This window comes from Cricetulus griseus, assembly GCF_003668045.3.
Source record: "Cricetulus griseus strain 17A/GY chromosome 1 unlocalized genomic scaffold, alternate assembly CriGri-PICRH-1.0 chr1_0, whole genome shotgun sequence".
Classification (NCBI taxonomy): domain Eukaryota; kingdom Metazoa; phylum Chordata; class Mammalia; order Rodentia; family Cricetidae; genus Cricetulus; species Cricetulus griseus.
The window spans coordinates 48525083-48540415 of NW_023276806.1; the positions used below are offsets into that span (position 1 = coordinate 48525083).

General features: G+C 43.0%; 1 protein-coding gene across 1 annotated transcript in view; it reads right to left on the reverse strand.

The window, feature by feature from the left end:
* The window catches only part of Wdr47 (WD repeat domain 47), a 52386-nt gene extending 47673 nt beyond the window's left edge, over positions 1–4713 (reverse strand). Inside the window, exon 1 of the mRNA XM_027395516.1 lies at positions 4415–4713. The gene's annotated coding sequence lies outside the window, so the exon portion shown is untranslated. The remainder of the gene's footprint in view (positions 1–4414) is intronic.
* Positions 4714–15333: the final 10620 nt, after the last annotated feature.

The window sequence follows — 15333 nt, forward strand, 5'->3', positions numbered from 1 at the left end:
ATACCCATCTCCCAATTTGTTTTTGTTGTTGCTGTTGTTGTTGTTGTTGTTTGTTTTTCTTTTTCTGGAGCTGAGGACAGAATCCAGGGCCCTGAGCTTGCTAGGCAAGTACTCTACTACTGAGCCAAATCCCCAACCCCGCCCCCCATTTTTCTTAAAATTGGTAACAAAACAAAATTTACCTAATTCTTTTCAAAATAATCTTTGAAAAAAATGTTAAAACCAGAAGTTAGAGAGAGAACTCATCAAGTTAAGAGCATGAACTGCTCTTACAGAATTCAGTTCCCAGGACCAACTTCAGACAGCTCTCAATCACTTATGACTCCAGCTACAGGTAAACCTCTGGCCTCCCTGGATACCAGCCCTAACACGCACACACCCTACAAAAATACACATACACACTTAAATCTTTTTGTTTTTTGTTTCTTTTTTTTTCTCTTTTTATTATTATTATTATTATTATTATTATTATTGTTATTAATTCAAGTTAGAGTTTGTTTCTTGAGACAAGGTTTTTCTGTGTAGCCCTGGTTATTCCGGTACCCACTTTGTAGACAGACTAGCCTTGAACTCACAGAGATCCACCTGCCTCTGCCTCCCGAGTGCTAGGATTAAAGGCATGCACCACCACAGCTCGGCAACTTTAGTATTTTTGATGTGCTAACACCAGTATACATACCTCAGATATTTAAGTTACTATGGTGAACATAAAGAACACACACACATACACATACTCACACACACACACACACAAACACACACACACACTGTAAGACAATGTGATATTTTATAAAGAATATGAAGGAGTATCTTTTAAAAATTATATATAAAATACCAAAGAGGTTTAGGGGGCAATGAAGGTTCCCACTAAGAATGGGCATGAAAATTACTCTTTTTAAATTTTGTATTTTATTATTAACGTATATGAGTGTTTCGCCTGCATGTATGTCTGTGTACCACTCAGGTGCCTAATACCTACAGAGGTAAGAAGAGGGTGTTAGATCCTCTGAATGAGTTACAGATGGTTGAAAGCCACAATGTGTGTGCTAGGACTTGAACCCAGGTCCTCTGCAAGAGCAGGCAGTGCTCTTAGCCACAGAGCCATCTCTCCAACCCCATACTATTAGTCTTTGAATCTATACAGAGTTAGTGAAAAGGTACTAACATTTATTTACATGGAGTCCTGTGCTAGATACTTCCATACATTATGTATTTATATTAATTATCATGCCCCTGTGATCATCATTTCATAGGGGATTACATTTATGCTCAGAGGTGTGAAATTTGCCAATAGAGAAAATGAGTACATGGCCCAGAATAAAGTCAGTGGTTCCCAATCTTCCTAATGCTGCGACCCTTTAATACCGTTCTTTGTGTTGTGGTGACCCCCCCACAACCATAAAATTATTTTCGTTGCTACTTCATACTGTAATTTTGCTACTGTTATGAATCTTAATGTAAATACCTGATATGTGAGCTCTGTGAAAGGGACGTTCAACCCCCTCAAAGGAGTCTCAACCCACAGGTTGAGAATCACTGATCTATCCACACCATTCCCATTAGAGTACTCTAACTTTCTTCAGGCTTTAAAACAAGAGGGGATAATTACAATTTAAGTAATGATGAACCTAATATCAGTCAAACTTTCAAAAACCAGAATTACAAAAATGAAATTTGACTTTTTTCCTGTGTTGTGTGAGTACTTGACATTCGTTAACTAAGAATGCCTAAGACAAAGCTTCTTAATTAAACTTTCTCGTACTTAAGAACAGAAGAAACTAAAGTCATCTTAGAGCTCACTTGGTTTCAGTGACCTCCAACAGGAAATCTATCTTGAAATATTTAAATGTTATCTTAGAAATTAATGTCAATATTGCCTTCTCATTATGTCATCTTTGTTTTGTAAGAATATATCTACTCTTCAAGTAAAATTAAGGACTACTTCATTGTGTCATTTTCATGCCTACAGGTCTGTTTTATGGATACTGAAGCTTATTCATCCTTTATTTCATTTCTGTTGTTCTGGGGGTCAAGCCCAGCGTCTTGTGGAAGCTAGACAGTACTCTGCTACTGAACTACATCCCCAGTCTGAAATGGTGTCAACCCCTCAATTTGAAAACCTTAAGTCAGAGGGAATAAAGCTATGTCTTCATTAGCAAAGAACCGGTGATCCACGGTGAGGACTATCCAGTGCCAAATATAACTCAAGTTAGTAGTAGCCTTATTTACAAGGAAGCATCACTGACCCTCACACACAAGAAAACCCTCTTTCACCAACATCGCCACGTAAGTAAGAAAAAAGAAAAACTCTACTAAGAATGGGGATACACCTCAAGTGTTCCCATAAATCCTTTAAGGCTCCTGTAATAAATATGGTCCTGAATCTAGAGATGTTAAAAAGATCACACAGAAAATGGTAACGATCCTTGTCATTGTTCCCCTCTCGTGAAAAGTAGTCAAGAGATGCCTTAATATTCTCTCAGTGCTTGTAAATGAATTGTTTTCATCAACATCACAGTCTACTCTCAGACTAAAACATCAGGCATTGTCCCTATTTTAAATAAGGAAGAAAATAAGGTCAATGATAGGATAAATCTCATTTCCATGACTGTAATTACAGCAGCAAAGAGAAACTTAAATCCAAGCAATATGGCTTCTAGGGAACTGAACTACCAAGAAAAACTGGGCATCTTTCTTTTCTTTTCTTTTTTTTTTTTTTTTTTTTTTTTGGTCTTTCGAGACAGGGTTTCTCAGACTAGCTTTGTAGACCAGGCTGGCCTGGAACTCACAGAGATCCGCCTGCCTCTGCCTCCCAAGTGCTGAGACTAAAGGCATGCACCACCACTGCTCAGCCTGGGCATCTTTCTTATTTTGAAATGTTTTTCAAACTGCATATACTAAACAAGTCATATGGTGTCCATTTAGTGACAAATTATTTCACAAACAAAACAAAAGAGACTGCACAATTATGTAACTGGAAACATAGGTTAATGCTCTTACTCCCTTATGATACATTCTAGTACTGATTTTCATAAAAAGGGACAAAACTAAGAAGCAGCAGGGTGAGAAATAACAAATTAAATGTCACACACATCATCAATAATGACACCCCAATTCAATGAGTTTGTTTTGGTTGCTTTACCTATGGGTTATTTAGTTGTCTTTCCCATGTATGTGTTATTTTGTTGTTGGAAGCAATGACCCTTCACCCAAATCTAAATATGCAATGATTCATTACATCTTCCTTATAAACAAGACCTCCAGATTGTGCCATATAAAGGAAAATCGGCTCCTAGGCGTTTCTCCTTCTTAGTAAAATGTTAATACAACCAACATATGACAACACTTAAGACAAAAACAAAAAACAAACCTGAACGTGTATTTTCTGTGAAAAAGATTTATAGCCCTTTTAAACCTGTATGTTAATTTCTGTGCCATTAACTTTTTATAGCATTCTATGAACTCAACAACAAAGGGGGGGAAACTAAGTGTCAGGATTTCAACCGATGAATCTGGGTGGAACAAAGACTTCTCCTTTCATTATGCAGTGAGAACCAAGTTGCCAAAAAAAAAAGAAGAAAGAAAGAAAGAAACCAGACGCTCCCCTCAAACATCATTGGTAGTTACTAACTACATGCCTGGATGTACAGTGGGGAAAAAAAATCATCAGGTCAAATACTACTCCTGCCTACCTTGATCCCTACCCCTTTGCCAAAGGCGTCGTCCCAGAACTACAGCCCCGATCTTTTTCTCCCCAATACAGCTAAGAGGCTTAACCCTCTGAGTTCCATAACCTCCTCCGGTGTCTTTTACGCAGGCACCCAGGGCACAACCCGCGTTCGAAATTCAGTCGATGCCCCTGTCCCCACCCTCCCAGACCCCTGAAGGCCTGCTCCTAGTGTCCATTGACGTCAGAAAAGACAAACCCGACCCCCTACCCCGTGTCTCCCCCGCAGCCCCGCCACTCCCTACCCATTCGCCGAGCCAGGAAAGGGACAAGATCGCAACCCTCAGTCTTGCTCCAACCCAGCAGAGGGGCGAGGCAGATGCAGCGCAGTCAGCCCTCCTCGCGCCCCTCAGCAGCGGCGAGGTGGGTACCCACGCCAGGGCGAGGCGCATCCCTCCGCCGCCAGAATCGGGCTGGCAACGAGGGGAAGGTGTGGTCCAGGAGCGGCGGCCTGGGTAGACGGCCTGGCGGGTCCCAGGTCCGCTCCCCTAGGCACCCGGGCCTCGACCGCGACCCATCTTCTCGCAGTCACCACCCGAGCCTACCCAAGTCACTCCTCCCGGCCGCGAACGCCACCCGGGGGGCCGTGGGGTCTGCGCCTCTTCAGGATCCTGACAGGTGGCGACGGGTGACCATGGCAACCCACGGTGCCCGGCGGCCCGCCCCCGCCTCCTGGAATCCACTCACCTGAGGGCTCCGGGCGGAGCCGGCAGAAGCGGCGGAGGAAAACGCGGCAGAGAGGCCGGCGGCCGGGGCCCCGGGGCAGCCAATTCCTGGCTAAGGCGCGAGCGCGAGGGCGGCGGTCTGGGCTTAGCAGCCCGCACGTCAATCCATCAGCTCGTCAGCCGGTCCTCGTCGCGTCCGCCCCTATACCGCCTCCGGCCGCTCAGCTCCGCAGACTGCGGTTGTCAAGCGCCGCTGGAGCAGAGCTCCAGCCGCCAGCTGCAGCCAATCACTGCTCGTCCCTGGGGCCGTCTCAGGACCCCTCCTCGCGGGGCGGCTAGGCAGGTGCCTGCGCAGAAGAGAATCGGCTGGGCTGGCCCAGGAGGATAGGGCGGGGCCTGCAGGCGGGGCCTAACACGGGGGCAGGAACTAAGACTTGGCAGGCTGGAGGCTCCTGGCTCTCGATCGTGTGCCCTTAAGGATTTGGAGATGCCTGTCCAGAGGATGCAGGCCCTGAACCATCGGGTGACGCTGTGTCCCAAAATAGCATGGACAGGTGTGGTGGTTTGGATGAAGATTGCCCCTATAGACTCATACATTTGAATGCTTGGTCCCCAGTTTGTGGACTGTTTGGGAAGGATTAGGGCAGAGGTTTTCTTGTTTTGTTTTTTGTTTTTCGAGACAGGGTTTCTCTGTGTAACCCTGGCTGTCTCTTGTGACCTCGAACTCACAGAGATCCACCTGTAGGGCAGTGGTTTTCAACCTGAGGGTGGAAGGACCCTTTCCACAGGGGTTGCATATCAGATACCCTGCATATCAGACATTTACATTATAATAGTAACAGTAACAAACTGTATGAAGTAGCATTGAAAATAGTTTTACAGTTGGGGGGGGGTCACCACAACATGAGGAAGGTAAAAAGTGTTACAGCATTAATAAGGTTGAGAACTCTGGATTAGGAGGTGTGGACTGGTTGGAGAAGGTGTGTCACTGGGGGATGGGCTCTGAGGGTTCAAAAGCTCAGACCATTCCTAGTTAGTTCTATGTCTGGTGCTTGTGGATCAGATGTAAAGCTCTTAGCTACTGTTCCAGCATCTTGCCTCCCTTCTGCTAACATACTTTCTGCCACGATGTCATGCACTAATCCCCTGGAACCCTGAGCCCAAAATTAAATGCTTTCTTTTATAAGTTGCCTTGGTAATGAGTGGTGTTTTGTCATATCGATAGAAAAGTAACTAACACAACAGGTGTGACACTTCCAGAAGGAGAAGACCTCTGTACACGTCTATTTTATATTATATATGACTTCCACTATTATTCTACTTCCAATAGTTTACTAATAAGGGTTTAATTAAGTAAATCTTGCTTCCTTCCTCTTTCCATGAAAAACTTCCATTTTCTTGGTGTGTAAAGCTATCCTTCCTTGAAGGCTTATCGAGGTCACTGTTTTTACCTGCCCTTTTATTTATAATAGGAGCCTCGCTCCCACAATATTTGTGTAGTAGTATTCTCCCAAATATGTGATGCTCAAGGAAGTAAATTAAACCTTCAGGAATTGTAAACCTTGTCGTAAAGAATTTTGTTCAGTCGGGTATCCAACACTTGGGAGGCACAGGTAGGCCAATCTGTGAGATTTGGCCAGTCTGGTTTACAGCCAGTTATGGCTATAAAGTGAGACCCCGTCTAAAAGTAAAAGTTAAAAAAATTACTCAGTTAAGGAAAAAAAAAAGAGCCAGGTGAATCACAGCACTTGAGAAGCAGAGACAGGAGGACTAAGAGTTTGATGTCATCCTCAGTCATACAGACATCAAAGTCATCCTGGGCTACATTAGACTCTGTCTCCAAAAACAAAAGTACTAAAAAAGATGTCTCAGAGGGTCAAGCTAACCGCCACTGAGCTGATGATCTAGGTTCAATCTTAGAACCACATGATAAGAGAGAACAAACTCCTGCAAGTCATCCTCTGATCACCATATGAACACTGGCACACACACACACACACACACACACACACACACACACACACACACAATAAATAAATGCATTTAAAAAAAAAGCCAAGTATGTTGGTGCATGCCTTTAATTCAGCAGGATAAAGAGTATATTGCAGGTTGGAGGCCAGCCTGAGCTCAGCTACAAGCCCTACCCTGTCTCAAAATAAGATGGGACTGGAGAGATGGGTCTGTGGAAAATACTTGCTATGCAATTGTGAAGAACAGCACCTGTGCAAGACTGATGGCCACCTGTAATCCCAGAGCCTTGGAAGCAGAGCCAGGATCATGGGGGTGAGGACACAAGCTGACTGACTAATTGGGTCAAGCTCTGGGTTCAAGGAGAGACCCAATGTCAACATCTGGCTTCCCATGCACGCATACATATACATACAAAAAGAAAGAGGGAACACTGAAAAAAATAAGTCATAGTTTAAAGGAAAAGTTGTAGGGAGAACATTTTCAATTTCAGGGGAAAATTTTAAAAATCTGAACTTTATCTATTTCCCAGTTCATGTAAATCCTGGAAGAAACTCATATAACAAGTCTTAGTCACTAGTCTATTGATGTGAAGAGACACCATGACCAAGGCAACTAATAAGAAAGAGCACTTAATTGGGAGCTTGCTTACAGTTTCAGAGGGTACAGTTCCAGTGGCAGGAAGCACTGCAGCGTGCAGGCAGACACTGAGCAGTAGAGGAGAACTACATCCTGATCCACAGTCAAAGAGAGAGACTCTGGGTCTGGCTTTGGAAAACTCAAAACCCACCCTCTACCCACCCCCCAGTGACACACTTCCTCCAACAAATCCTTGCTTCCTAATCTTTTCAATCCTAATAGTGCCACTCTGTGGTGACTAAACATTCAAATATATGAGCCAATGAAGGCCATTCTTATTCAAACCACCAAAGGCTTGACAGAAATGAAGATATTCTGATGAGAAATGTGTGCTCCTCTTCTCAGTTACCAGACTATTGAGACAATAATCCCTAGGACATTGGAATTTTCTGGGGGTAGGGGATGTCTCATGTCTGGTGACAGAAAAGGCTGAAGCCTGGTGCCATCCAGAGAAAGACTTTATCCAAGAAAGCGATTTCACTTGATTTGACAACTGATTAGGCTGCCTGGGAGCTGAGGCTGAAGCCCAGACCAGGACAGCTTAGCCACATGTTCTTCTCACCCTCTGCTTGAACCTAAGCCTCACCTCAGCACCCTGAAGACAGACTTGGAAGGCCACTGGACTTTGTTCTTCCTAATGTGGCCACATTAAATGTGGCCTTTCTCTTCTGGACTTTCACTATTAACTTGGGTATTTAATTGGTATACTGAGGACAGGTAACCGAACCTGGTTTATTAGGGCTGCCAGGACCCAGGTTCTGACCTGAACAACTCTGGTAACATTTATTCTGAATCTTCTCAGTGACCGAGGAAAGTAGGAAAAGAAATATGAACACAATCTAACATTACCTGTTTTAAAAAATGCTTCACAGAATGTTTGAACTTAACAAGTGGCAGACATGATACATCCTGGAAACAGTCTCAGTATTTTGCCAGGATAGTTCATCTAAGGAACTATGCCTAATTTTTGCCTGGTAACAGCATCTAAATATCTAAATATTCAATGAGATCTAGAAAGATAGCAAACATGTACAACCAGATAACTGTGAACAGAATCAGACATGTGATAGGAGAAAAACACCTTCCTGTTTTTCTGGTACTAGATTGGCTTGGGTAGTCAAGCACAACATAAAGTGTACGCCTCACAATCTCTCTTAAGAAGCCTATCATAATGCCAGGCGTTAGTGGCACCTTAATTCCAGGATTTCTGTGAGTTGAGGCCAGCCTGGTCTACAGCGAGAGTTCCAGGACACCCAAGGCCACACTGAGAAACTCTGTCTCGAAAAAAAAAAAAAAAACAGGAAAAGGAAAAGGAAAAGGAAGAAACACATGCCAGCACTCTAGAGGAAGAGACAAATGGATCTCTGTGAATTTTGAGGACAGCCTGGTTTACAGCATGGAGTTCCAGGGCAGCCAGAGCTACAGAAAGAAACCCTGTCTCAAAAAACAAACAACAACAAAAAGAAGAAAGAAAGAAAGAAAGAAAGAAAGAAAGAAAGAAAGAAAGAAAGAAAGAAAGAAAGAAAGAAAGAAAGAGAAAAGAGAACAACAACAACAAAATGATGCCTATTCATTCATTATTCACATTCGAGTGATAAGAGGCAATAATTTGCCCAAGGTTCCATAGCTGACAAGCCTGGAATCTAACCATTCTAACCACTCTTGAGGAACTAGAGGTGAGCAGATGTTGGCAGACAGACAAACAGACAGGAAAAAGGGGGCACAGATAGATAATACACATGGCAAACTTCAGCTTCTTCCTCCCCTCCCTGACCTGAGACAAAGGCTTCAGGGGCCTTTTCTCTGGCCAGCAGGGCTCCTCTCCCAGCTCACCAGTCTGCACTGGCCAGATATGTTCAAGGTCAGTCCTGAAGCTATGGACCTATTAGTTCCCCTTTATTTGTCTCAATGACCAACCCAACCTCAAGTTAGGAGAAAGGAACCTGCCCCCCATTCCCCTGTAAATACATATTTGCCTGAAGCTTTAGGTCTATCAGTTCCTCCTTGTTTAAACTGGCCAATTCAAAATTAGGGGAAGGGCACCTATTCCAGAACACCAAAAGCTCCCAGTCCTCCATGGGAAAAACAGACTTCAGTTCCTGAATCCCCTCTGCTCTGTGGAGTCTTTTTCTCTGTGGGCTTGCTGTGTGTGTGTGCTACATTTTTAATAGTTTGCTGCCTATTGCTGTATGTTATGTCAGATTTTCCTTGCCTTTTATTTCTTTAATTAGCTGAGAAAAACACGATCAAGACACATAGACATACCCCCTCCCTCTTTTCCGGTTTTTTGAGACAAGGTTTCTCTGTGTAGCTTTATAGACCAGACTGGCCTCGAACTCACAGAGATCCACCTGCCTCTGCCTCCCGAGTGCTGGGACTAAAGGCGTGCAGCACCACCACCCCGGCTTGTCTAACTCTTAAAACCTTATTTCCTACTCCACTTCCTTGTATTGACCCAAAAAGATGAATCTTACTCTGATGAGGCAGGGAGGAGGGAGGATTTTGTATTTAGTTCCCCCATACTCTATGACATAGTGTTACAGTGTACATCTAAATTTTCAGTAAAAATCAGCACTGTTAGAAGCAAATACATACTATTCATAATTCTGAGGAGCAGCAATATAAGTAATAAAGAACTGGACCAGGCTGGAATGAGACAGCTGGTACACCTTACCACTCACACATTGATAATGCAATGGCTAATTGTATATTTGCTTCCTAATGAAACATCAGCTCTTATAGTCTGACCTTAATATCTGGTAGCCAAAGGTGTCCCCTTTCCTTCTATGCCCAGCCAGTGCTAAGATTAGATCTTCTTGGCTTTCGCTCCACTAGCTGCATAGCAGCACCCTGTTCAGAAAAGACAAAGCTTTCTTAGATGGACTGTCCTTAGATCCTGAGGTGCCGCCTCGGTCATTCACCAACATCTCCTGAATACCTGCTGTGATTCAGAAACTAGGTCAGGCATCGTTTGGAAATGCAGGTTCTAACATGACATAATGACTCATGGCGCCCTATGACTTAAATGTCTACAGGCTAAGGTGGATGCTTTTGAATATGATTCTCAAACCTCATTTCTAAAAAGGCAAACAGAAGCGTTTGGTTTTCCCCCCAAATGTCACAAAGGAATCTGAGCACAAACTTAAACAAGGAAATTTTAATCCAAGGTGTTCAGAGAGAGTTCAGTGGAAATAAAGGAACTTGCTTGCAAAAAGCCACTTGGATTACTAAAACATAAACATAGCAGAGTTTTGAGCTTTAGGGTCAGCAGCATCCTGGCCTTGGGAGAAAACAAAAAATTTACTACCATCACTGCTTCTCCTTAAACAGATTCAAGGATTATATCCAAGGCTGGATATGGTACCCCACATCTATATTCCCAGTAGCAGGAGGCAGGAAGATGAGTGCCAGCCTCTTCTACATAGGAAGTTCACGATAGCCAGGGCTACATGAGACCCCATCTTAACTCCTTCCCTCTCATCCTTACCTCCCACAAACAAATCAGATTTACATGGATCTACCAAGGTTCCTTAACAAAGCTTAAATTATACATGTACTATTAAATCTAACTTTAAAAAACACATCATTGAGCTAGGCGGTGGTGGCACAAGCCTTTAATCCCAGCACTCCGGAGGCAGAGGCACGAGGATCTCTGTGAGTTCGAGACCAGCCTGGTCTACAAGAGCTAGTTCCAGGACAGCCTCCAAAGCCATAGAGAAACCCTGTCTCAAAAAATTTTAAAAAAAAATTGTAAAATAAAACAATACCCTAGGGTCAGCACTTACATTTCAAACAAACCTGATGGCCTAAGTTTGATCGCAGGGAACCACTTGCTGGAAGGAAAGATCCAACTCCCACACATTGTCTTCTTGACACGAGTGCAATGTATGCATAGTACATGTATGTACATAGGCAAACACACAAAATAAATACATATAATAAAAAAGATAAGGAATGAGCTTGAAACCATTTAGTAGAACTTTCTATGAAGTCTGAGTAGATCCTGTATGCTCATATGTTGTATTTCTGTCTTTTTTGTCAGTATGACCAAATACCTAAGAGAAGCAACTTATAAAGGGCTTATTTTGGCTCAGGATTTGAAGGAATACATATAGTCAGTCCATCATTACAGTGGGAAAGAATGACCTCTAAACTCAACATTTAAATAAATTAGATATTCAAAGTCATGTTAAAGTGACATGCAGACACCATGAAAGAGTCTTGCTAAGGTACATGAAAACTCAAGCTAAATTTCCAGTGCCAGCCTTGAGACAAATTACCTGAGGGCATTTTCCTAAGCAATCCACACCTCTGCACTGCTTAGACTGGTGAGCCACTTTCCCATATCCACAGTGACTCTGTCCTAGCTTGTATGATGCTCTGGGTGTGCGTTCATGTAATTTCCCTCATTATGATTTACCCTCATAAGACTGCTTCTCTTTATATGTGTGTCTGCCTAGAGGCAAGGAGACAGTCTTACATTTGTAAGACTGTATTCTTACAAAGATAGGTAAGCACTGGTATTCACTCCCTTTTGTCTCTCTCCGCTGAGCATGTCTTCTGTGGCTCCACTCTGGGAGATGGATGTGTTCTCCGTTTGCTGATAAAGTTGGTTGAATACTGCGCTCAAGAGACAAGTTGGCAAGGAGTTGGTTATTTATTGCAGCTGAGGCTCATTATGCTACTCTATTACACTATATGTATATGCAAAACCAAGGAACTGAGGAGGGAGCACCTGTGCCCTCCAATCATTGCTGTCCAGAGGAAAAAATTCTGTGAAAATGGAAACCTGTTAGATCAGCTCTATCCATTGCTACACTGGCCACTGTCATGGGGTTGAGTACATCAAGTGCAACTGAGAAACTACATTTTCAGTTTTGTTTAATTTTAATGAAATGGTTGCATGTAGTTAGTGTCTACTCGAGATGCTGGAAGGTAGCTATGGTACCTTACTATGAGAACACAAAATTAATAAACTCTGACTGTAGCACACCTACCTCCACCCCCAGATGTAGGAGACTGCAGCAGGGGGATCCTTGAGTTCAATCATAGGCAGTTGGATGATGGGCTGTGAGACTTACCCAATCTCCCTTTCTTTTTTGCCTTCCAGGCCTACTCTAGGCCCTTTTATTCAGGGGGGTGGGCGGGAACAGTAAGGATCTCATGTATCTCATGTTGGTGGCTGACCACCAACTCAGTACTTCTGATCCTCCTGCCTCGGTCTCCTGAGGTCCAGATTATAGGTGTGCACTACACTACGTTTATGAAGTACTCAGGAGCAAACCCAGGCTCTATGTATGATAGGTAAGCACTGTACCTACCAACTAAGGAACATCTTCACCTCAGAGGTGAGGCAGAAAGTCCTGAATATAACATACTTCTTCCTGGTCAGAGCCAAGACAGTTGTAACTTTTTTTTTTTATACGACAGCAACGTTTATTGGGGGTGGGGGGCATTGGCCGCTGCCTTCCTCATGGCCACCAGCACGTTGCTCAGGTTCTCCTTCATCCTCTTGGCGTGCGGGTGTGAGTGTCCACCCCCTTCTTGATAAACTTGAGTCTGGGCTTGTCCTTGGACACCTTGAGCAGCTCCAGACCCGCCGCTCGTAGGGTGCAAAGCCGCACATCTCCCGAATCATGTGCAGCACAAACTTAGTGTGCTTGGTGAGGCACTGCTGCTCTCCAATGGTGGCTGCGCGACAACTGTAACTCTTGCTTGCAATTTTCTGTACTAATGTTTCAGTTTCTGTTCTGTTGCTGTCGGGAGACACCAAGACCAAGACAACTTTTTAAAAATTAATTAATTCTATTTTTTCTAGACAGGGTTTCTGAGTAACAGCCCTAGCTATCTTAGAATTTGCTTTGTAGACCAGCTGGCCTTGAACTCACAGAAATTCTCCTGTCTCTGCCTCCTAAGTGTTGGAACTACAGGTGTGTGCCACCACTACCCAGCTCTACCAGGCAATTCATAAGAGAAAAGCATTTAATCGGGTTATCTTACAGTCCCAGAGGGTAAGTACATGACCATCATATCATGGTGAGGACCATGGCAGCAGGTAGGTAGGCACCATGTTAGTGCAGTAGCCAGGAGCTTATATGAGATCTGAAAGGTGGAGAGGAGGAGGGCTGGGACTGGGCCTAGCTTTTAAAATCTCCAAGCCCACTTCCAGTAAAACACCTCTTCCAAAGCCACACCTCCTAATCCTTCTCAAAACAATTGCACTAACTGGGCAACATTCAAACATGAGCCCATGGGGGCCATTGCCATTCAAACCACCATAATTAAGAAGTGCAACAGTTTCCTCAATCTGAAGTTGTTACCAACAGAACCCTAGAACTGCTAGCCATGTTCAAAGACCATCCAGAGAGTAAAACCAATTTAAGATACAAGATGGAGATAGTCTTGATCCTTCCTAAGCCTTTGAGTCCAGTCAAGCCTGAAGTCAATCCTATCCTTTCTTTCCTGTTTCAACTAGGTAAGCCAATAAGTTCCTTCTCTGCTTATATTACTTTTATATTCTATCACTTGGCACCTTAAAAAGTCTTGAGATTAAAAAAAAAAAGCCTACAGTGACAGTGGTACATAAATGTAATCCCAGCACTTGGCAGGTGGGAACTCAAGGATGAAGTTCAACTACATGGTGAATTGATTCAAGGCCAGCCTATGTTATAAGAGACCATCTCCAAACATCTTTCCCCTAAAAAGCAAACAACCAGGGCTGGATTAGTTTAGCAATTAGAGTGTATCCTGCTTGTAGATGACCAAAACTTTGGTTCCAAGGACCCACATCAAGTGGCTCACAAACACACGGAACTCTAGCTCTTAGGTGTCTGAAAGTCTTTACTGGCTTCCTTGGCACATGTATTCTTGTGTACATGTCTACACACAGATACATAAAATTATCTTATATAAATAGAAAAATTGTCACACGGGCCTGGGTCATTAGTAGAAAAGTAAGGCATTTAAAATGACTGGGACATTTAAAAAAAAAAAAAATGACTTCAACATTGAGTCAATTGGGGTACAAAGACTTTTCTGCATAAGTAGGTAAGAACTGAATAACACTCAGTATAAATTCTTTAGTACTTTTCAGAATAGAGCAGGCCCTGATTAGAAAAAATAGTGACAGGCAGCTGGCCATGGTGTCACACGCCTTTACTCCCCACACTTCAGGGGTAAAGGCAGGTAGATCTCTATGAGTTCGAGCACCAGCCTGGTCTACAAAGTGAATTCCAGGAAAACCAGAGATTATATATAGAGACCTTGTCACAACCCCCAATAATGACAAATATTATTCTACTGCCATGCTTTTTTAATTTTTAAAATTACATCTATTTATTTTGTGTCTATCCATGTGGGGTAGAGAAGTATGAGCATACCAAGGAGTGTGTGTGATCAGACACCAACCCAAAAGCAGAAGTTGGTTCCTCCTTCCACCATGGGGCAGGGGATTCCCAAGGATCAAACTCAGGTTGTAAGGATTGGTTAACAAGTCTGTTTACTCACTCTGTCATCTTGTCAGCCCTCAACTGCCATTTTTTTTTTTTATTTGAATGCAGACTGAATATCTCTTCAATTGCTTTTAGTAAATTTTGATTTATGTATGTGAGTATTCTGCCTGCATGCATGTTTGTATACCACTTGCTTGCCTGGTACCTGAGAAGGCCAGAAGAGAGCATTGGATCCCCTGGAACTAGAGTTTGATGGTTGTGAGCCATCATGTAAATGCTGAGAAATGAATTTGAGTCTGAGTCCCTCTGGAAAAAGTAGCCTGTTTTCTTAACTCTGAACTATCTCTCCAACCCCTTCAATGGCTTTTTTAAATAAAATGATCAGCCCAGCCGGGCGTTGGTGGCGCATGCCTTTAATCCCAGCACTTGGGAGGCAGAGGCAGGTGGATCTCTGTGAGTTCGAGGCCAGCCTGGTCTACAAGAGCTAGTTCTAAAGCCACAGAGAAACCCTGTCTCGAAAAACCAAAAAAAAAAAAAAAAAAAAAAAAAAAAAAAAAAAAAAAAAAAAAAAGATCAGCCCAGGTATCTCATCATCAACTGAGGTACATTATAAAATAAGATAGAAAAGAATTTCTGCTATAACAAGATAAAACAACTAGGACTATCATACAGTGATGGATTCAGTATCATGGAGGGTATAAATCACAAACCCAGCCACATGTAATGGTACATTCCTTTAATTACCACACTCAGGAAGCAGAGGTAGACAGATTTCTGTGAGTTTGAAGCTAGCCTGGTATACAAAGCAAGTTTTAGGACAGACTACACAGAGAAACTGTCTTAAAAAATGTTTAATGTAAATAATAAATAAATCACAAACTCA